At 61.8% G+C, this 21035-nt stretch overlaps 6 pseudogenes; all 6 read left to right on the forward strand.

Annotated features, from left to right (window-relative positions):
• Positions 1 to 119, forward strand: LOC142868102 (uncharacterized; annotated as a pseudogene).
• A 3828-nt stretch (positions 120 to 3947) lies between these two features.
• On the forward strand, positions 3948 to 4066 carry LOC142868117 (uncharacterized; annotated as a pseudogene).
• A 3819-nt stretch (positions 4067 to 7885) lies between these two features.
• Positions 7886 to 8004, forward strand: LOC142868103 (uncharacterized; annotated as a pseudogene).
• A 3850-nt stretch (positions 8005 to 11854) lies between these two features.
• On the forward strand, positions 11855 to 11973 carry LOC142868104 (uncharacterized; annotated as a pseudogene).
• Positions 11974 to 15773: 3800 nt separating this feature from the next.
• Positions 15774 to 15892, forward strand: LOC142868115 (uncharacterized; annotated as a pseudogene).
• A 3857-nt stretch (positions 15893 to 19749) lies between these two features.
• Positions 19750 to 19868, forward strand: LOC142868105 (uncharacterized; annotated as a pseudogene).
• The last annotated feature ends 1167 nt before the right edge of the window (positions 19869 to 21035 follow it).

Here is a 21035-nt window from a genome sequence, read left to right on the forward strand (position 1 = left end):
GTCCACGGCCACACCACCCCGAACGCGCCCGATCCCGTCTGGTCTCGGAAGCTAAGCAGGCTCGGGCCTGGTTAGAACTTGGATGGGAGACCGCCCGGGAATACCGGGTGCCGTAGGCTTCTTCTTTTTTTTTTTGCCTCTGGTTCTGTCGCGTTTCTGGGAGTGCGGGGGCGGCCCGGGGTGGGGGTGACCCCCACCCTCAGCGCCCGCCGCGGTGCCTGGCGCCCCAGCCCGCACCGTGGGGCCTCCTCTTGTCCCGAGCCGCGACACCGCCGCCACGCGGCAGCATGCGTGGCTTCTGGACAGTCAGGTCTCAGACCAAAGGTCTGCTCTGTGGGAGCCGACACGCTGGAGGAAACCTTGAGAGTCTGAGAGGGGAGGGAGTTCCAGAAGAAGGCCAGGATGTCATTTTGAGGGAGTATGTGACCAGAACTCCTCCCGTTGCTTTTGGGGTTCTATGGGCTACACGTAGGAATCTTTGGTGGTGGCACCTGATGTTGGGGGATCCGGAGTCACACCCAGACCTGCTCCACAGGCCTCCTTTTACTTTTCTCTTCGGATTCATTTTTTTTTTTTTTTTTTGAGACAGAGTCTCGGTTTGTTGCCCAGGCTAGAGTGAGTGCCGTGGCGTCAGCCTAGCTCACAGCAACTTCAAACTCCTGGGCTCCAGTGATCCTTCTGCCTCAGCCTCCCGGGTAGCTGGGACTGCAGGCATGCGCCACCATGCCCCGCTAATTTTTTATATATATATATCAGTTGGCCAATTAATTCCTTTCTATTTATAGTAGAGACGGGGTCTCGCTCTTGCTCAGGCTGGTTTTGAACTCCTGACCTTGAGCAATCCGCCCGCCTCGGCCTCCCAAGAGCTAGGATTACAGGCGTGAGCCACAGCGCCCGGCCGGATTCATTATTTTTAAAAAGTGTCTCTTATCTCTATTATTGCATTTTCTTTTCTCTCTCTTTTCAAGCAGATGATGGGAGTCCAAGTATTAAGGTGACATGTGTTGCCCGTGCCCCCCTCCCCCCCCCCCCGTGTTCTTATTCATTTACCTCTCATGTTGTTCCAGCATATTGTGGGGGCACCAATGTTAAGGTCGGGTGCGTTGCCCTCTCCCAGCCTCCCCCCTCGGGTCAGAGCTTCAAGTGCGCCCATCCCCCAGTCGGTGCGTACCCACCCCATTCCTAATGGATGTGTATGCCCATCCCCTCCCCCCACCCGCCCGACACCCACCCGAAGAAGGTGATTCCTCTGTGTCCACTTAGGTGTCCATCGGTTCGTACCCATTTGCTGGTGAGCGCGAGCACGTGGTGCTCGTGTGTCCATTCTTGGGATACTTGGCTTACTGGAACGGGTTCCAGCTCTGGCCAGGAGAACCACGAGAGGTGCCCCCTCACCGCTGCTCCTCATAGCCGAATAGCACTCCGTGGTGTCCACGCGCCACATTTTATTTACCCACTCGTGGGTCGATGGGCACTCGGGTGGCTTCCAGGTCTTTGCGATTGTGACTTGTGCCCTGACACGAACCCTAACCCTTACCCAGCCCGTCTCCTCCACGGCCCCTGCCTGACTGACTCCTTCCCGCCCGGCCTATCACCTGTCACCGTCCTCGGCCCCTGCCTGACGGGGCTCCTCCGTCGCCTGGGCCTTCCAAGGGCTTGGTGTGGACGCTGGTTCCAGGACGCCCTCCCAGGAACCCGGTAGCAGGGCGGCCGCGGCGTCTCGCGCAACCCAACCGTCCGCCGGCTGGCCGCCATCGCTAAGTGGCCTGCGGGGGACGTGCTCCCGCTGTGCCGTGGGGGCCCAGCCTGGTGTCTTCTCTGAGGCCCCGCGGCTGCCGCTCCCCGCAAGGGGATAGCCGCGGAGGTGGGGACCGCCTCCTCATGGGGACGTACACCCAGCTCTCCACGTCGGATTCCGGGGCTCTCTGTCCTGCCAGAAGGCCCAGCTGGCCTGCGGGTCCTTAGAGTGGCAAAAACATCCGAAAACTGAGATGGAGGGTCCGGTGGGTGTCTGCACTTTTGTGCTGGGCACCCCAGGGAGGCCCGGGCGCTGGCTGGACAATGCGGTCTGCTGGGCTGGGGGGGGTTTGGAGGAGCAACTGATGCCCTTTGCACTTTGGGTAGCAAGTGTCTGAGGTGTCTCTGGGCCCTGTGCCATGTGGGGGCGGGGGCGGGGGCGGGGTGGGAGGAGGAGGAGGAGGAGGAGGAGGAGGAGGAGGAGGAGGAGGAGGTGGGAAGGGCCGGGGCCTGCAGTCGTGTTCCCCGGGGTGGCACAGCATGTGGCTTCTTCCACAGGCTGCTTGGCCTGGGCTCCCTGCACCTGGGCCTTTGGAGGACTGGCCCTGTGCTTGCCAACACTTCCTGCAGGGACCCAGAGCTGGGAGGTTGCATCTCTCAGCCCTGGGTCGGGCAGAGCCCCAGCGGGCCATGCCCACAACCTCTCTCAGCAGGGGTCCCCCAGAAGGCTCCTTTGGGACCAGGATTCTCTTGCGGGTGACTCTTTAAGGTCTGGCCCCTGGATGGAGGGGCACCAGGAGTAGAGGAGCAGGAAGGGGAAGGGGGTGGCCATGCGAGGGGACACTTTCAGGCCAAGTCCCAGCTTCAGTCTGATCCTCCTGGGAACCCCGGGGTGGACATCACACCTCCTGGTTGCCCCGCTCTGAGACAAGGAGCCGGGCTTCGCATTCCCACAGCAGCCAGTCGTGGGCTGAGGACACCTGGGGCGTTGGGAACTCCCTGGCTTCTCCTTGGTTTAACATCTGGAGCTGCTTGTGAATTGTGCCGCCACACACACCCGAGTGCAGGTGTCTTCTGCACAGACTGGGGCCTCGCTCTTCTGAATGCCGCTAGCTCGCGACCCACCCACGGGTGAACCTGGTCAGGGTACTTTCTCTCAGGGGCAGACTCTGATCCGGGCGGGCTACCGGTGTCTCTGTTTGCTCCTTTCTTTCTTCCACTTTGGGAAAGGCTTCCTTACTGGGTGTGGAAATCTCCTATGCCTTTCCTCGCCTATTCTGTCAGCTCTAAAATTCTCTTTCGGTTGCCACCCTCACAGATGGATTAGGAAACTCTTTGCGGTGCACTCATTAGTGAAATGACCTCAATGACGCTGGAATCCAATATCTAATCGCCGATTTTTAGCGAGTCCACACGCCAGGGTGGTTGGGGTCCAGTGCAGCCCCGGCCAGGCCCAGGCCCCTTGGACTGGGCCACAGGAGGACACAGAGGAGGGTCCCGGCCCCCACGGTAGGTAGAGGTGCGGGCAGTTCTCCAAGGGCTTGGGTGTTTTCCAGAGGGAGGAGATGGAGGGGACTGATTTCTTCAGCGCCCCACAAACCACGCCACCCCACCCCACCCATGGGACACATCCCGAGAGAGAGAGAGAGAGAGAGAGAGAGAGAGAGAGAGAGAGAGAGAGAGAGAGAGAGAGAGAGAGAGAGAGAGAGAGAGACGCCCCATACACTGGCTCCCCTCCCCCGTGCGCTGTGCCCCAGCCCTGGCCCGGGGGAATAGGCGGCCGCAGGGCCACAGGGTGGGGGGCGCAGCTGAAAGGGGTTGTGGGGGAGGGCCGCCCCTGGCTGGGGTCAAAGGGCGAGCGCCCCGCCCCTCCCGCCCGTGCGCTTGGGGTGGGGGGCGGGGAGGTGAAGGAGGCCAGGCAAGGAGAGGAAGGGGGCTTGAAGGTCTCCACCTTGGCGGGTCCAGCCGTGGAGGCGCATCTTGTGTGAGTGTGAGTGAGTGAGTGAGTGTGAGTGTGAGTGTGTGTGTATACAGAGACAGCCCCCAACCCCAGCCCGCCCCGCCTGTCACCCCCGTCCCTCGGAGCCCGCGGGACCCGGCCGGCGAACTCAACAGGCCCGACCCGGCGCGGGGCCTGGGGCGGGGGGAGGAGGCGGCGGGGAAGCGCAGAGAGGCTCGGCTTCTTGAGCGGGGCAGGGGCGCCCTCCGCCGTCCACGGCCACACCACCCCGAACGCGCCCGATCCCGTCTGGTCTCGGAAGCTAAGCAGGCTCGGGCCTGGTTAGAACTTGGATGGGAGACCGCCCCGGAATACCGGGTGCCGTAGGCTTCTTCTTTTTTTTTTTGCCTCTGGTTCTGTCGCGTTTCTGGGAGTGCGGGGGCGGCCCGGGGTGGGGGTGACCCCCACCCTCAGCGCCCGCCGCGGTGCCTGGCGCCCCAGCCCGCACCGTGGGGCCTCCTCTTGTCCCGAGCCGCGACACCGCCGCCACGCGGCAGCATGCGTGGCTTCTGGACAGTCAGGTCTCAGACCAAAGGTCTGCTCTGTGGGAGCCGACACGCTGGAGGAAACCTTGAGAGTCTGAGAGGGGAGGGAGTTCCAGAAGAAGGCCAGGATGTCATTTTGAGGGAGTATGTGACCAGAACTCCTCCCGTTGCTTTTGGGGTTCTATGGGCTACACGTAGGAATCTTTGGTGGTGGCACCTGATGTTGGGGGATCCGGAGTCACACCCAGACCTGCTCCACAGGCCTCCTTTTACTTTTCTCTTCGGATTCATTTTTTTTTTTTTTTTTTGAGACAGAGTCTCGGTTTGTTGCCCAGGCTAGAGTGAGTGCCGTGGCGTCAGCCTAGCTCACAGCAACTTCAAACTCCTGGGCTCCAGTGATCCTTCTGCCTCAGCCTCCCGGGTAGCTGGGACTGCAGGCATGCGCCACCATGCCCCGCTAATTTTTTATATATATATATCAGTTGGCCAATTAATTCCTTTCTATTTATAGTAGAGACGGGGTCTCGCTCTTGCTCAGGCTGGTTTTGAACTCCTGACCTTGAGCAATCCGCCCGCCTCGGCCTCCCAAGAGCTAGGATTACAGGCGTGAGCCACAGCGCCCGGCCGGATTCATTATTTTTAAAAAGTGTCTCTTATCTCTATTATTGCATTTTCTTTTCTCTCTCTTTTCAAGCAGATGATGGGAGTCCAAGTATTAAGGTGACATGTGTTGCCCGTGCCCCCCTCCCCCCCCCCCGTGTTCTTATTCATTTACCTCTCATGTTGTTCCAGCATATTGTGGGGGCACCAATGTTAAGGTCGGGTGCGTTGCCCTCTCCCAGCCTCCCCCCTCGGGTCAGAGCTTCAAGTGCGCCCATCCCCCAGTCGGTGCGTACCCACCCCATTCCTAATGGATGTGTATGCCCATCCCCTCCCCCCACCCGCCCGACACCCACCCGAAGAAGGTGATTCCTCTGTGTCCACTTAGGTGTCCATCGGTTCGTACCCATTTGCTGGTGAGCGCGAGCACGTGGTGCTCGTGTGTCCATTCTTGGGATACTTGGCTTACTGGAACGGGTTCCAGCTCTGGCCAGGAGAACCACGAGAGGTGCCCCCTCACCGCTGCTCCTCATAGCCGAATAGCACTCCGTGGTGTCCACGCGCCACATTTTATTTACCCACTCGTGGGTCGATGGGCACTCGGGTGGCTTCCAGGTCTTTGCGATTGTGACTTGTGCCCTGACACGAACCCTAACCCTTACCCAGCCCGTCTCCTCCACGGCCCCTGCCTGACTGACTCCTTCCCGCCCGGCCTATCACCTGTCACCGTCCTCGGCCCCTGCCTGACGGGGCTCCTCCGTCGCCTGGGCCTTCCAAGGGCTTGGTGTGGACGCTGGTTCCAGGACGCCCTCCCAGGAACCCGGTAGCAGGGCGGCCGCAGCGTCTCGCGCAACCCAACCGTCCGCCGGCTGGCCGCCATCGCTAAGTGGCCTGCGGGGGACGTGCTCCCGCTGTGCCGTGGGGGCCCAGCCTGGTGTCTTCTCTGAGGCCCCGCGGCTGCCGCTCCCCGCAAGGGGATAGCCGCGGAGGTGGGGACCGCCTCCTCATGGGGACGTACACCCAGCTCTCCACGTCGGATTCCGGGGCTCTCTGTCCTGCCAGAAGGCCCAGCTGGCCTGCGGGTCCTTAGAGTGGCAAAAACATCCGAAAACTGAGATGGAGGGTCCGGTGGGTGTCTGCACTTTTGTGCTGGGCACCCCAGGGAGGCCCGGGCGCTGGCTGGACAATGCGGTCTGCTGGGCTGGGGGGGGTTTGGAGGAGCAACTGATGCCCTTTGCACTTTGGGTAGCAAGTGTCTGAGGTGTCTCTGGGCCCTGTGCCATGTGGGGGCGGGGGCGGGGGCGGGGTGGGAGGAGGAGGAGGAGGAGGAGGAGGAGGAGGAGGAGGAGGAGGAGGAGGAGGTGGGAAGGGCCGGGGCCTGCAGTCGTGTTCCCCGGGGTGGCACAGCATGTGGCTTCTTCCACAGGCTGCTTGGCCTGGGCTCCCTGCACCTGGGCCTTTGGAGGACTGGCCCTGTGCTTGCCAACACTTCCTGCAGGGACCCAGAGCTGGGAGGTTGCATCTCTCAGCCCTGGGTCGGGCAGAGCCCCAGCGGGCCATGCCCACAACCTCTCTCAGCAGGGGTCCCCCAGAAGGCTCCTTTGGGACCAGGATTCTCTTGCGGGTGACTCTTTAAGGTCTGGCCCCTGGATGGAGGGGCACCAGGAGTAGAGGAGCAGGAAGGGGAAGGGGGTGGCCATGCGAGGGGACACTTTCAGGCCAAGTCCCAGCTTCAGTCTGATCCTCCTGGGAACCCCGGGGTGGACATCACACCTCCTGGTTGCCCCGCTCTGAGACAAGGAGCCGGGCTTCGCATTCCCACAGCAGCCAGTCGTGGGCTGAGGACACCTGGGGCGTTGGGAACTCCCTGGCTTCTCCTTGGTTTAACATCTGGAGCTGCTTGTGAATTGTGCCGCCACACACACCCGAGTGCAGGTGTCTTCTGCACAGACTGGGGCCTCGCTCTTCTGAATGCCGCTAGCTCGCGACCCACCCACGGGTGAACCTGGTCAGGGTACTTTCTCTCAGGGGCAGACTCTGATCCGGGCGGGCTACCGGTGTCTCTGTTTGCTCCTTTCTTTCTTCCACTTTGGGAAAGGCTTCCTTACTGGGTGTGGAAATCTCCTATGCCTTTCCTCGCCTATTCTGTCAGCTCTAAAATTCTCTTTCGGTTGCCACCCTCACAGATGGATTAGGAAACTCTTTGCGGTGCACTCATTAGTGAAATGACCTCAATGACGCTGGAATCCAATATCTAATCGCCGATTTTTAGCGAGTCCACACGCCAGGGTGGTTGGGGTGTCCAGTGCAGCCCCGGCCAGGCCCAGGCCCCTTGGACTGGGCCACAGGAGGACACAGAGGAGGGTCCCGGCCCCCACGGTAGGTAGAGGTGCGGGCAGTTCTCCAAGGGCTTGGGTGTTTTCCAGAGGGAGGAGATGGAGGGGACTGATTTCTTCAGCGCCCCACAAACCACGCCACCCCACCCCACCCATGGGACACATCCCGAGAGAGAGAGAGAGAGAGAGAGAGAGAGAGAGAGAGAGAGAGAGAGAGAGAGAGAGAGAGAGACGCCCCATACACTGGCTCCCCTCCCCCGTGCGCTGTGCCCCAGCCCTGGCCCGGGGGAATAGGCGGCCGCAGGGCCACAGGGTGGGGGGCGCAGCTGAAAGGGGTTGTGGGGGAGGGCCGCCCCTGGCTGGGGTCAAAGGGCGAGCGCCCCGCCCCTCCCGCCCGTGCGCTTGGGGTGGGGGGCGGGGAGGTGAAGGAGGCCAGGCAAGGAGAGGAAGGGGGCTTGAAGGTCTCCACCTTGGCGGGTCCAGCCGTGGAGGCGCATCTTGTGTGAGTGTGAGTGAGTGAGTGAGTGTGAGTGTGAGTGTGTGTGTATACAGAGACAGCCCCCAACCCCAGCCCGCCCCGCCTGTCACCCCCGTCCCTCGGAGCCCGCGGGACCCGGCCGGCGAACTCAACAGGCCCGACCCGGCGCGGGGCCTGGGGCGGGGGGAGGAGGCGGCGGGGAAGCGCAGAGAGGCTCGGCTTCTTGAGCGGGGCAGGGGCGCCCTCCGCCGTCCACGGCCACACCACCCCGAACGCGCCCGATCCCGTCTGGTCTCGGAAGCTAAGCAGGCTCGGGCCTGGTTAGAACTTGGATGGGAGACCGCCCGGGAATACCGGGTGCCGTAGGCTTCTTCTTTTTTTTTTTGCCTCTGGTTCTGTCGCGTTTCTGGGAGTGCGGGGGCGGCCCGGGGTGGGGGTGACCCCCACCCTCAGCGCCCGCCGCGGTGCCTGGCGCCCCAGCCCGCACCGTGGGGCCTCCTCTTGTCCCGAGCCGCGACACCGCCGCCACGCGGCAGCATGCGTGGCTTCTGGACAGTCAGGTCTCAGACCAAAGGTCTGCTCTGTGGGAGCCGACACGCTGGAGGAAACCTTGAGAGTCTGAGAGGGGAGGGAGTTCCAGAAGAAGGCCAGGATGTCATTTTGAGGGAGTATGTGACCAGAACTCCTCCCGTTGCTTTTGGGGTTCTATGGGCTACACGTAGGAATCTTTGGTGGTGGCACCTGATGTTGGGGGATCCGGAGTCACACCCAGACCTGCTCCACAGGCCTCCTTTTACTTTTCTCTTCGGATTCATTTTTTTTTTTTTTTTTTGAGACAGAGTCTCGGTTTGTTGCCCAGGCTAGAGTGAGTGCCGTGGCGTCAGCCTAGCTCACAGCAACTTCAAACTCCTGGGCTCCAGTGATCCTTCTGCCTCAGCCTCCCGGGTAGCTGGGACTGCAGGCATGCGCCACCATGCCCCGCTAATTTTTTATATATATATATCAGTTGGCCAATTAATTCCTTTCTATTTATAGTAGAGACGGGGTCTCGCTCTTGCTCAGGCTGGTTTTGAACTCCTGACCTTGAGCAATCCGCCCGCCTCGGCCTCCCAAGAGCTAGGATTACAGGCGTGAGCCACAGCGCCCGGCCGGATTCATTATTTTTAAAAAGTGTCTCTTATCTCTATTATTGCATTTTCTTTTCTCTCTCTTTTCAAGCAGATGATGGGAGTCCAAGTATTAAGGTGACATGTGTTGCCCGTGCCCCCCTCCCCCCCCCCCGTGTTCTTATTCATTTACCTCTCATGTTGTTCCAGCATATTGTGGGGGCACCAATGTTAAGGTCGGGTGCGTTGCCCTCTCCCAGCCTCCCCCCTCGGGTCAGAGCTTCAAGTGCGCCCATCCCCCAGTCGGTGCGTACCCACCCCATTCCTAATGGATGTGTATGCCCATCCCCTCCCCCCACCCGCCCGACACCCACCCGAAGAAGGTGATTCCTCTGTGTCCACTTAGGTGTCCATCGGTTCGTACCCATTTGCTGGTGAGCGCGAGCACGTGGTGCTCGTGTGTCCATTCTTGGGATACTTGGCTTACTGGAACGGGTTCCAGCTCTGGCCAGGAGAACCACGAGAGGTGCCCCCTCACCGCTGCTCCTCATAGCCGAATAGCACTCCGTGGTGTCCACGCGCCACATTTTATTTACCCACTCGTGGGTCGATGGGCACTCGGGTGGCTTCCAGGTCTTTGCGATTGTGACTTGTGCCCTGACACGAACCCTAACCCTTACCCAGCCCGTCTCCTCCACGGCCCCTGCCTGACTGACTCCTTCCCGCCCGGCCTATCACCTGTCACCGTCCTCTGCCCCTGCCTGACACGCTCCTCCCCGCCCGGGCCGTCACCGTCCTCGGCCCCTGCCTGACGGGGCTCCTCCGTCGCCTGGGCCTTCCAAGGGCTTGGTGTGGACGCTGGTTCCAGGACGCCCTCCCAGGAACCCGGTAGCAGGGCGGCCGCAGCGTCTCGCGCAACCCAACCGTCCGCCGGCTGGCCGCCATCGCTAAGTGGCCTGCGGGGGACGTGCTCCCGCTGTGCCGTGGGGGCCCAGCCTGGTGTCTTCTCTGAGGCCCCGCGGCTGCCGCTCCCCGCAAGGGGATAGCCGCGGAGGTGGGGACCGCCTCCTCATGGGGACGTACACCCAGCTCTCCACGTCGGATTCCGGGGCTCTCTGTCCTGCCAGAAGGCCCAGCTGGCCTGCGGGTCCTTAGAGTGGCAAAAACATCCGAAAACTGAGATGGAGGGTCCGGTGGGTGTCTGCACTTTTGTGCTGGGCACCCCAGGGAGGCCCGGGGGCTGGCTGGACAATGCGGTCTGCTGGGCTGGGGGGGGTTTGGAGGAGCAACTGATGCCCTTTGCACTTTGGGTAGCAAGTGTCTGAGGTGTCTCTGGGCCCTGTGCCATGTGGGGGCGGGGGCGGGGGCGGGGTGGGAGGAGGAGGAGGAGGAGGAGGAGGAGGAGGAGGAGGAGGAGGAGGTGGGAAGGGCCGGGGCCTGCAGTCGTGTTCCCCGGGGTGGCACAGCATGTGGCTTCTTCCACAGGCTGCTTGGCCTGGGCTCCCTGCACCTGGGCCTTTGGAGGACTGGCCCTGTGCTTGCCAACACTTCCTGCAGGGACCCAGAGCTGGGAGGTTGCATCTCTCAGCCCTGGGTCGGGCAGAGCCCCAGCGGGCCATGCCCACAACCTCTCTCAGCAGGGGTCCCCCAGAAGGCTCCTTTGGGACCAGGATTCTCTTGCGGGTGACTCTTTAAGGTCTGGCCCCTGGATGGAGGGGCACCAGGAGTAGAGGAGCAGGAAGGGGAAGGGGGTGGCCATGCGAGGGGACACTTTCAGGCCAAGTCCCAGCTTCAGTCTGATCCTCCTGGGAACCCCGGGGTGGACATCACACCTCCTGGTTGCCCCGCTCTGAGACAAGGAGCCGGGCTTCGCATTCCCACAGCAGCCAGTCGTGGGCTGAGGACACCTGGGGCGTTGGGAACTCCCTGGCTTCTCCTTGGTTTAACATCTGGAGCTGCTTGTGAATTGTGCCGCCACACACACCCGAGTGCAGGTGTCTTCTGCACAGACTGGGGCCTCGCTCTTCTGAATGCCGCTAGCTCGCGACCCACCCACGGGTGAACCTGGTCAGGGTACTTTCTCTCAGGGGCAGACTCTGATCCGGGCGGGCTACCGGTGTCTCTGTTTGCTCCTTTCTTTCTTCCACTTTGGGAAAGGCTTCCTTACTGGGTGTGGAAATCTCCTATGCCTTTCCTCGCCTATTCTGTCAGCTCTAAAATTCTCTTTCGGTTGCCACCCTCACAGATGGATTAGGAAACTCTTTGCGGTGCACTCATTAGTGAAATGACCTCAATGACGCTGGAATCCAATATCTAATCGCCGATTTTTAGCGAGTCCACACGCCAGGGTGGTTGGGGTCCAGTGCAGCCCCGGCCAGGCCCAGGCCCCTTGGACTGGGCCACAGGAGGACACAGAGGAGGGTCCCGGCCCCCACGGTAGGTAGAGGTGCGGGCAGTTCTCCAAGGGCTTGGGTGTTTTCCAGAGGGAGGAGATGGAGGGGACTGATTTCTTCAGCGCCCCACAAACCACGCCACCCCACCCCACCCATGGGACACATCGAGAGAGAGAGACAGAGAGAGAGAGAGAGAGAGAGAGAGAGAGAGAGAGAGAGAGAGAGAGAGACGCCCCATACACTGGCTCCCCTCCCCCGTGCGCTGTGCCCCAGCCCTGGCCCGGGGGAATAGGCGGCCGCAGGGCCACAGGGTGGGGGGCGCAGGTGAAAGGCGTTGTGGGGGAGGGCCGCCCCTGGCTGGGGTCAAAGGGCGAGCGCCCCGCCCCTCCCGCCCGTGCGCTGGGGGTGGGGGGCGGGGAGGTGAAGGAGGCCAGGCAAGGAGAGGAAGGGGGCTTGAAGGTCTCCACCTTGGCGGGTCCAGCCGTGGAGGCGCATCTTGTGTGAGTGTGAGTGAGTGAGTGAGTGTGAGTGTGTGTGTATACAGAGACAGCCCCCAACCCCGGCCCGCCCCGCCTGTCACCCCCGTCCCTCGGAGCCCGCGGGACCCGGCCGGCGAACTCAACAGGCCCGACCCGGCGCGGGGCCTGGGGCGGGGGGAGGAGGCGGCGGGGAAGCGCAGAGAGGCTCGGCTTCTTGAGCGGGGCAGGGGCGCCCTCCGCCGTCCACGGCCACACCACCCCGAACGCGCCCGATCCCGTCTGGTCTCGGAAGCTAAGCAGGCTCGGGCCTGGTTAGAACTTGGATGGGAGACCGCCCGGGAATACCGGGTGCCGTAGGCTTCTTCTTTTTTTTTTTGCCTCTGGTTCTGTCGCGTTTCTGGGAGTGTGGGGGCGGCCCGGGGTGGGGGTGACCCCCACCCTCAGCGCCCGCCGCGGTGCCTGGCGCCCCAGCCCGCACCGTGGGGCCTCCTCTTGTCCCGAGCCGCGACACCGCCGCCACGCGGCAGCATGCGTGGCTTCTGGACAGTCAGGTCTCAGACCAAAGGTCTGCTCTGTGGGAGCCGACACGCCGGAGGAAACCTTGAGAGTCTGAGAGGGGAGGGAGTTCCAGAAGAAGGCCAGGATGTCATTTTGAGGGAGTATGTGACCAGAACTCCTCCCGTTGCTTTTGGGGTTCTATGGGCTACACGTAGGAATCTTTGGTGGTGGCACCTGATGTTGGGGGATCCGGAGTCACACCCAGACCTGCTCCACAGGCCTCCTTTTACTTTTCTCTTCGGATTCATTTTTTTTTTTTTTTTTTGAGACAGAGTCTCGGTTTGTTGCCCAGGCTAGAGTGAGTGCCGTGGCGTCAGCCTAGCTCACAGCAACTTCAAACTCCTGGGCTCCAGTGATCCTTCTGCCTCAGCCTCCCGGGTAGCTGGGACTGCAGGCATGCGCCACCATGCCCCGCTAATTTTTTATATATATATATCAGTTGGCCAATTAATTCCTTTCTATTTATAGTAGAGACGGGGTCTCGCTCTTGCTCAGGCTGGTTTTGAACTCCTGACCTTGAGCAATCCGCCCGCCTCGGCCTCCCAAGAGCTAGGATTACAGGCGTGAGCCACAGCGCCCGGCCGGATTCATTATTTTTAAAAAGTGTCTCTTATCTCTATTATTGCATTTTCTTTTCTCTCTCTTTTCAAGCAGATGATGGGAGTCCAAGTATTAAGGTGACATGTGTTGCCCGTGCCCCCCTCCCCCCCCCCGTGTTCTTATTCATTTACCTCTCATGTTGTTCCAGCATATTGTGGGGGCACCAATGTTAAGGTCGGGTGCGTTGCCCTCTCCCAGCCTCCCCCCTCGGGTCAGAGCTTCAAGTGCGCCCATCCCCCAGTCGGTGCGTACCCACCCCATTCCTAATGGATGTGTATGCCCATCCCCTCCCCCCACCCGCCCGACACCCACCCGAAGAAGGTGATTCCTCTGTGTCCACTTAGGTGTCCATCGGTTCGTACCCATTTGCTGGTGAGCGCGAGCACGTGGTGCTCGTGTGTCCATTCTTGGGATACTTGGCTTACTGGAACGGGTTCCAGCTCTGGCCAGGAGAACCACGAGAGGTGCCCCCTCACCGCTGCTCCTCATAGCCGAATAGCACTCCGTGGTGTCCACGCGCCACATTTTATTTACCCACTCGTGGGTCGATGGGCACTCGGGTGGCTTCCAGGTCTTTGCGATTGTGACTTGTGCCCTGACACGAACCCTAACCCTTACCCAGCCCGTCTCCTCCACGGCCCCTGCCTGACTGACTCCTTCCCGCCCGGCCTATCACCTGTCACCGTCCTCGGCCCCTGCCTGACGGGGCTCCTCCGTCGCCTGGGCCTTCCAAGGGCTTGGTGTGGACGCTGGTTCCAGGACGCCCTCCCAGGAACCCGGTAGCAGGGCGGCCGCAGCGTCTCGCGCAACCCAACCGTCCGCCGGCTGGCCGCCATCGCTAAGTGGCCTGCGGGGGACGTGCTCCCGCTGTGCCGTGGGGGCCCAGCCTGGTGTCTTCTCTGAGGCCCCGCGGCTGCCGCTCCCCGCAAGGGGATAGCCGCGGAGGTGGGGACCGCCTCCTCATGGGGACGTACACCCAGCTCTCCACGTCGGATTCCGGGGCTCTCTGTCCTGCCAGAAGGCCCAGCTGGCCTGCGGGTCCTTAGAGTGGCAAAAACATCCGAAAACTGAGATGGAGGGTCCGGTGGGTGTCTGCACTTTTGTGCTGGGCACCCCAGGGAGGCCCGGGCGCTGGCTGGACAATGCGGTCTGCTGGGCTGGGGGGGGTTTGGAGGAGCAACTGATGCCCTTTGCACTTTGGGTAGCAAGTGTCTGAGGTGTCTCTGGGCCCTGTGCCATGTGGGGGCGGGGGCGGGGGCGGGGTGGGAGGAGGAGGAGGAGGAGGAGGAGGAGGAGGAGGAGGAGGTGGGAAGGGCCGGGGCCTGCAGTCGTGTTCCCTGGGGTGGCACAGCATGTGGCTTCTTCCACAGGCTGCTTGGCCTGGGCTCCCTGCACCTGGGCCTTTGGAGGACTGGCCCTGTGCTTGCCAACACTTCCTGCAGGGACCCAGAGCTGGGAGGTTGCATCTCTCAGCCCTGGGTCGGGCAGAGCCCCAGCGGGCCATGCCCACAACCTCTCTCAGCAGGGGTCCCCCAGAAGGCTCCTTTGGGACCAGGATTCTCTTGCGGGTGACTCTTTAAGGTCTGGCCCCTGGATGGAGGGGCACCAGGAGTAGAGGAGCAGGAAGGGGAAGGGGGTGGCCATGCGAGGGGACACTTTCAGGCCAAGTCCCAGCTTCAGTCTGATCCTCCTGGGAACCCCGGGGTGGACATCACACCTCCTGGTTGCCCCGCTCTGAGACAAGGAGCCGGGCTTCGCATTCCCACAGCAGCCAGTCGTGGGCTGAGGACACCTGGGGCGTTGGGAACTCCCTGGCTTCTCCTTGGTTTAACATCTGGAGCTGCTTGTGAATTGTGCCGCCACACACACCCGAGTGCAGGTGTCTTCTGCACAGACTGGGGCCTCGCTCTTCTGAATGCCGCTAGCTCGCGACCCACCCACGGGTGAACCTGGTCAGGGTACTTTCTCTCAGGGGCAGACTCTGATCCGGGCGGGCTACCGGTGTCTCTGTTTGCTCCTTTCTTTCTTCCACTTTGGGAAAGGCTTCCTTACTGGGTGTGGAAATCTCCTATGCCTTTCCTCGCCTATTCTGTCAGCTCTAAAATTCTCTTTCGGTTGCCACCCTCACAGATGGATTAGGAAACTCTTTGCGGTGCACTCATTAGTGAAATGACCTCAATGACGCTGGAATCCAATATCTAATCGCCGATTTTTAGCGAGTCCACACGCCAGGGTGGTTGGGGTCCAGTGCAGCCCCGGCCAGGCCCAGGCCCCTTGGACTGGGCCACAGGAGGACACAGAGGAGGGTCCCGGCCCCCACGGTAGGTAGAGGTGCGGGCAGTTCTCCAAGGGCTTGGGTGTTTTCCAGAGGGAGGAGATGGAGGGGACTGATTTCTTCAGCGCCCCACAAACCACGCCACCCCACCCCACCCATGGGACACATCGAGAGAGAGAGAGAGAGAGAGAGAGAGAGAGAGAGAGAGAGAGAGAGAGAGAGAGAGAGACACGCCCCATACACTGGCTCCCCTCCCCCGTGCGCTGTGCCCCAGCCCTGGCCCGGGGGAATAGGCGGCCGCAGGGCCACAGGGTGGGGGGCGCAGCTGAAAGGGGTTGTGGGGGAGGGCCGCCCCTGGCTGGGGTCAAAGGGCGAGCGCCCCGCCCCTCCCGCCCGTGCGCTTGGGGTGGGGGGCGGGGAGGTGAAGGAGGCCAGGCAAGGAGAGGAAGGGGGCTTGAAGGTCTCCACCTTGGCGGGTCCAGCCGTGGAGGCGCATCTTGTGTGAGTGTGAGTGAGTGAGTGAGTGTGAGTGTGAGTGTGTGTGTATACAGAGACAGCCCCCAACCCCAGCCCGCCCCGCCTGTCACCCCCGTCCCTCGGAGCCCGCGGGACCCGGCCGGCGAACTCAACAGGCCCGACCCGGCGCGGGGCCTGGGGCGGGGGGAGGAGGCGGCGGGGAAGCGCAGAGAGGCTCGGCTTCTTGAGCGGGGCAGGGGCGCCCTCCGCCGTCCACGGCCACACCACCCCGAACGCGCCCGATCCCCTCTGGTCTCGGAAGCTAAGCAGGCTCGGGCCTGGTTAGAACTTGGATGGGAGACCGCCCGGGAATACCGGGTGCCGTAGGCTTCTTCTTTTTTTTTTTGCCTCTGGTTCTGTCGCGTTTCTGGGAGTGCGGGGGCGGCCCGGGGTGGGGGTGACCCCCACCCTCAGCGCCCGCCGCGGTGCCTGGCGCCCCAGCCCGCACCGTGGGGCCTCCTCTTGTCCCGAGCCGCGACACCGCCGCCACGCGGCAGCATGCGTGGCTTCTGGACAGTCAGGTCTCAGACCAAAGGTCTGCTCTGTGGGAGCCGACACGCTGGAGGAAACCTTGAGAGTCTGAGAGGGGAGGGAGTTCCAGAAGAAGGCCAGGATGTCATTTTGAGGGAGTATGTGACCAGAACTCCTCCCGTTGCTTTTGGGGTTCTATGGGCTACACGTAGGAATCTTTGGTGGTGGCACCTGATGTTGGGGGATCCGGAGTCACACCCAGACCTGCTCCACAGGCCTCCTTTTACTTTTCTCTTCGGATTCATTTTTTTTTTTTTTTTTTGAGACAGAGTCTCGGTTTGTTGCCCAGGCTAGAGTGAGTGCCGTGGCGTCAGCCTAGCTCACAGCAACTTCAAACTCCTGGGCTCCAGTGATCCTTCTGCCTCAGCCTCCCGGGTAGCTGGGACTGCAGGCATGCGCCACCATGCCCCGCTAATTTTTTATATATATATATCAGTTGGCCAATTAATTCCTTTCTATTTATAGTAGAGACGGGGTCTCGCTCTTGCTCAGGCTGGTTTTGAACTCCTGACCTTGAGCAATCCGCCCGCCTCGGCCTCCCAAGAGCTAGGATTACAGGCGTGAGCCACAGCGCCCGGCCGGATTCATTATTTTTAAAAAGTGTCTCTTATCTCTATTATTGCATTTTCTTTTCTCTCTCTTTTCAAGCAGATGATGGGAGTCCAAGTATTAAGGTGACATGTGTTGCCCGTGCCCCCCCCCCCCCCCCCCCGTGTTCTTATTCATTTACCTCTCATGTTGTTCCAGCATATTGTGGGGGCACCAATGTTAAGGTCGGGTGCGTTGCCCTCTCCCAGCCTCCCCCCTCGGGTCAGAGCTTCAAGTGCGCCCATCCCCCAGTCGGTGCGTACCCACCCCATTCCTAATGGATGTGTATGCCCATCCCCTCCCCCCACCCGCCCGACACCCACCCGAAGAAGGTGATTCCTCTGTGTCCACTTAGGTGTCCATCGGTTCGTACCCATTTGCTGGTGAGCGCGAGCACGTGGTGCTCGTGTGTCCATTCTTGGGATACTTGGCTTACTGGAACGGGTTCCAGCTCTGGCCAGGAGAACCACGAGAGGTGCCCCCTCACCGCTGCTCCTCATAGCCGAATAGCACTCCGTGGTGTCCACGCGCCACATTTTATTTACCCACTCGTGGGTCGATGGGCACTCGGGTGGCTTCCAGGTCTTTGCGATTGTGACTTGTGCCCTGACACGAACCCTAACCCTTACCCAGCCCGTCTCCTCCACGGCCCCTGCCTGACTGACTCCTTCCCGCCCGGCCTATCACCTGTCACCGTCCTCTGCCCCTGCCTGACACGCTCCTCCCCGCCCGGGCCGTCACCGTCCTCGGCCCCTGCCTGACGGGGCTCCTCCGTCGCCTGGGCCTTCCAAGGGCTTGGTGTGGACGCTGGTTCCAGGACGCCCTCCCAGGAACCCGGTAGCAGGGCGGCCGCAGCGTCTCGCGCAACCCAACCGTCCGCCGGCTGGCCGCCATCGCTAAGTGGCCTGCGGGGGACGTGCTCCCGCTGTGCCGTGGGGGCCCAGCCTGGTGTCTTCTCTGAGGCCCCGCGGCTGCCGCTCCCCGCAAGGGGATAGCCGCGGAGGTGGGGACCGCCTCCTCATGGGGACGTACACCCAGCTCTCCACGTCGGATTCCGGGGCTCTCTGTCCTGCCAGAAGGCCCAGCTGGCCTGCGGGTCCTTAGAGTGGCAAAAACATCCGAAAACTGAGATGGAGGGTCCGGTGGGTGTCTGCACTTTTGTGCTGGGCACCCCAGGGAGGCCCGGGCGCTGGCTGGACAATGCGGTCTGCTGGGCTGGGGGGGGTTTGGAGGAGCAACTGATGCCCTTTGCACTTTGGGTAGCAAGTGTCTGAGGTGTCTCTGGGCCCTGTGCCATGTGGGGGCGGGGGCGGGGGCCGGGTGGGAGGAGGAGGAGGAGGAGGAGGAGGAGGAGGAGGAGGAGGAGGAGGTGGGAAGGGCCGGGGCCTGCAGTCGTGTTCCCCGGGGTGGCACAGCATGTGGCTTCTTCCACAGGCTGCTTGGCCTGGGCTCCCTGCACCTGGGCCTTTGGAGGACTGGCCCTGTGCTTGCCAACACTTCCTGCAGGGACCCAGAGCTGGGAGGTTGCATCTCTCAGCCCTGGGTCGGGCAGAGCCCCAGCGGGCCATGCCCACAACCTCTCTCAGCAGGGGTCCCCCAGAAGGCTCCTTTGGGACCAGGATTCTCTTGCGGGTGACTCTTTAAGGTCTGGCCCCTGGATGGAGGGGCACCAGGAGTAGAGGAGCAGGAAGGGGAAGGGGGTGGCCATGCGAGGGGACACTTTCAGGCCAAGTCCCAGCTTCAGTCTGATCCTCCTGGGAACCCCGGGGTGGACATCACACCTCCTGGTTGCCCCGCTCTGAGACAAGGAGCCGGGCTTCGCATTCCCACAGCAGCCAGTCGTGGGCTGAGGACACCTGGGGCGTTGGGAACTCCCTGGCTTCTCCTTGGTTTAACATCTGGAGCTGCTTGTGAATTGTGCCGCCACACACACCCGAGTGCAGGTGTCTTCTGCACAGACTGGGGCCTCGCTCTTCTGAATGCCGCTAGCTCGCGACCCACCCACGGGTGAACCTGGTCAGGGTACTTTCTCTCAGGGGCAGACTCTGATCCGGGCGGGCTACCGGTGTCTCTGTTTGCTCCTTTCTTTCTTCCACTTTGGGAAAGGCTTCCTTACTGGGTGTGGAAATCTCCTATGCCTTTCCTCGCCTATTCTGTCAGCTCTAAAATTCTCTTTCGGTTGCCACCCTCACAGATGGATTAGGAAACTCTTTGCGGTGCACTCATTAGTGAAATGACCTCAATGACGCTGGAATCCAATATCTAATCGCCGATTTTTAGCGAGTCCACACGCCAGGGTGGTTGGGGTCCAGTGCAGCCCCGGCCAGGCCCAGGCCCCTTGGACTGGGCCACAGGAGGACACAGAGGAGGGTCCCGGCCCCCACGGTAGGTAGAGGTGCGGGCAGTTCTCCAAGGGCTTGGGTGTTTTCCAGAGGGAGGAGATGGAGGGGACTGATTTCTTCAGCGCCCCACAAACCACGCCACCCCACCCCACCCATGGGACACATAGAGAGAGAGAGAGAGAGAGAGAGAGAGAGAGAGAGAGAGAGAGAGAGAGAGAGAGAGAGAGAGACGCCCCATACACTGGCTCCCCTCCCCCGTGCGCTGTGCCCCAGCCCTGGCCCGGGGGAATAGGCGGCCGCAGGGCCACAGGGTGGGGGGCGCAGCTGAAAGGGGTTGTGGGGGAGGGCCGCCCCTGGCTGGGGTCAAAGGGCGAGCGCCCCGCCCCTCCCGCCCGTGCGCTTGGGGTGGGGGGCGGGGAGGTGAAGGAGGCCAGGCAAGGAGAGGAAGGGGGCTTGAAGGTCTCCACCTTGGCGGGTCCAGCCGTGGAGGCGCATCTTGTGTGAGTGTGAGTGAGTGAGTGAGTGTGAGTGTGAGTGTGTGTGTATACAGAGACAGCCCCCAACCCCAGCCCGCCCCGCCTGTCACCCCCGTCCCTCGGAGCCCGCGGGACCCGGCCGGCGAACTCAACAGGCCCGACCCGGCGCGGGGCCTGGGGCGGGGGGAGGAGGCGGCGGGGAAGCGCAGAGAGGCTCGGCTTCTTGAGCGGGGCAGGGGCGCCCTCCGCCGTCCACGGCCACACCACCCCGAACGCGCCCGATCCCGTCTGGTCTCGGAAGCTAAGCAGGCTCGGGCCTGGTTAGAACTTGGATGGGAGACCGCCCGGGAATACCGGGTGCCGTAGGCTTCTTCTTTTTTTTTTTGCCTCTGGTTCTGTCGCGTTTCTGGGAGTGCGGGGGCGGCCCGGGGTGGGGGTGACCCCCACCCTCAGCGCCCGCCGCGGTGCCTGGCGCCCCAGCCCGCACCGTGGGGCCTCCTCTTGTCCCGAGCCGCGACACCGCCGCCACGCGGCAGCATGCGTGGCTTCTGGACAGTCAGGTCTCAGACCAAAGGTCTGCTCTGTGGGAGCCGACACGCTGGAGGAAACCTTGAGAGTCTGAGAGGGGAGGGAGTTCCAGAAGAAGGCCAGGATGTCATTTTGAGGGAGTATGTGACCAGAACTCCTCCCGTTGCTTTTGGGGTTCTATGGGCTACACGTAGGAATCTTTGGTGGTGGCACCTGATGTTGGGGGATCCGGAGTCACACCCAGACCTGCTCCACAGGCCTCCTTTTACTTTTCTCTTCGGATTCATTTTTTTTTTTTTTTTTGAGACAGAGTCTCGGTTTGTTGCCCAGGCTAGAGTGAGTGCCGTGGCGTCAGCCTAGCTCACAGCAACTTCAAACTCCTGGGCTCCAGTGATCCTTCTGCCTCAGCCTCCCGGGTAGCTGGGACTGCAGGCATGCGCCACCATGCCCCGCTAATTTTTTATATATATATATCAGTTGGCCAATTAATTCCTTTCTATTTATAGTAGAGACGGGGTCTCGCTCTTGCTCAGGCTGGTTTTGAACTCCTGACCTTGAGCAATCCGCCCGCCTCGGCCTCCCAAGAGCTAGGATTACAGGCGTGAGCCACAGCGCCCGGCCGGATTCATTATTTTTAAAAAGTGTCTCTTATCTCTATTATTGCATTTTCTTTTCTCTCTCTTTTCAAGCAGATGATGGGAGTCCAAGTATTAAGGTGACATGTGTTGCCCGTGCCCCCCTCCCCCCCCCCCCGTGTTCTTATTCATTTACCTCTCATGTTGTTCCAGCATATTGTGGGGGCACCAATGTTAAGGTCGGGTGCGTTGCCCTCTCCCAGCCTCCCCCCTCGGGTCAGAGCTTCAAGTGCGCCCATCCCCCAGTCGGTGCGTACCCACCCCATTCCTAATGGATGTGTATGCCCATCCCCTCCCCCCACCCGCCCGACACCCACCCGAAGAAGGTGATTCCTCTGTGTCCACTTAGGTGTCCATCGGTTCGTACCCATTT

The sequence above is a fragment of the Microcebus murinus genome, unplaced genomic scaffold (genome assembly GCF_040939455.1).
Source record: "Microcebus murinus isolate Inina unplaced genomic scaffold, M.murinus_Inina_mat1.0 scaf026_hap2_Mmur4.0, whole genome shotgun sequence".
NCBI classification, from domain to species: domain Eukaryota; kingdom Metazoa; phylum Chordata; class Mammalia; order Primates; family Cheirogaleidae; genus Microcebus; species Microcebus murinus.